The sequence below is a fragment of the Silene latifolia genome, chromosome 5 (assembly GCF_048544455.1).
Source record: "Silene latifolia isolate original U9 population chromosome 5, ASM4854445v1, whole genome shotgun sequence".
In the NCBI taxonomy this organism is placed as follows: domain Eukaryota; kingdom Viridiplantae; phylum Streptophyta; class Magnoliopsida; order Caryophyllales; family Caryophyllaceae; genus Silene; species Silene latifolia.
In genome coordinates, this window is record NC_133530.1 from 51,978,407 (window position 1) to 51,979,941 (window position 1,535).

General features: G+C 39.3%; 1 non-coding gene across 1 annotated transcript; it reads left to right on the forward strand.

Annotated features, from left to right (window-relative positions):
* Positions 1-764: 764 nt before the first annotated feature.
* On the forward strand, positions 765-871 carry LOC141658367 (small nucleolar RNA R71). Its single transcript, XR_012549257.1, has one exon. It is a non-coding gene; the product is annotated as a small nucleolar RNA R71 (small nucleolar RNA).
* Positions 872-1,535: the final 664 nt, after the last annotated feature.

Sequence of the window (1,535 nt, forward strand, 5' to 3'; positions counted from 1 at the left end):
TTTCCAACATTTTGGTGTGAGCTAGGATGTTGTTGATGGTGATTTCCTTTGCTTGACTATCCTTTTGCATTTGAGTGAAAAACTCTTGTTGATTCTTTTGCATTTGGAGGACTGCTTTTTGAACATCAAAACCTTGGTCATTTTGTTGATTGTATGGAGTTTGATTTTGGTAACCTTGGTTTTGGTTGTAAAAGGGTCTTTGATTTTGGTTTCTCATGGGAGGTGGGGTGTATGTTGGTTGAGGGTTTTGAACATTTTGGCTTTTGTATGAGAGATTTGGGTGGAATTTGGTGTTTTCATTGTAATAATTGGAATAAGGGGTACCACTCTTGTATGCTTGAAAAGCATTCACTTGTTCATTTGTTCCCCTACATTCACTTTGGTCATGTCCCAAAGTTCCACAATTCTCACATATCCCACTTGTGATTGATGAAGATGCCGTCATGGCATTAACATGATGCTTTGGTGATTTTGAGGCTTCTTCAAGTCTAGCCATAGCTTTTTCAAACTTCAAGTTGATGGTATCAATGTGAGCACTAAGTTGAGCACCCAATTGAGTAATGGAGTCAACTTCATGCTTTCCTCCTCTAATAGCCTTGCGAGGTCTACTATATTGTGAGTTATGGACCGCCATTTCCTCAATCTTGTTCCAAGTTTGATTATCGTCAACTTCGGTGAACATTCCATTTGATCCCATGTTGATAATGTTTCTTGAGTCTTCATAAAGACCATTCCAAAATTGTTGTACCAAGAACCACTCGCTAAGTCCATGATGAGGACATGAGCGACAAATTCCCTTGAATCGCTCCCAAGCTTCATACAAAGATTCTTCATCTCTTTGCTTAAAGCCCGTAATTTGAGCTCTTAGCATGTTAGTCTTTTCCGGTGGGTAGAACTTTTTGTAGAAAGCTAGAGCCAACTTTTTCCAAGAGTCAATTCCGAGAGTAGCCTTATCAAGGCCTTTCAACCATTGTTTTACGGTGCCAATTAGAGAAAAAGGGAATAAGACCCATCGAATTTGGTCTTGAGTTACACCGGTTTGAGAAATCGCATCACAATAGTCACAAAAAGTCTCCATGTGAGAATGAGGGTCTTCACTAGGCATCCCCCCAAATTGGCTTCTTTCGACTAATTGGATAAATGCGGATTTGGCAATAAAATTTCCGGTTAAATGTTGTGGTGTGGGAGTACCATTGGGTAGGTTCTCTTCGGTGGGTACGGAATGTGATGAAAATTTAGGCATTGTGGGTTGATTTTGTGTTGGATTTTGTGTTGGGTTCTCCTCACCTTCTCTTGCAAAAGGGTTGATGAACTCAATAGTGTTTGGTTGAATATCTACAAAGTCACCAATACCTCTCAAAGTTCTTCTAGCAAGTCTTCTATTGTTTGTCAAAGTCCTTTCAATTTCGTGATCAAATGGTAACAAGTTACCTTGTGACCTTCTAGACATGCAAAATATCAAACAACTCGAAAATAATTAGAACAAACCTTGAGGAGCTTTACTTCCCCAAGGCAAAGAAAGAAAGACACAACTA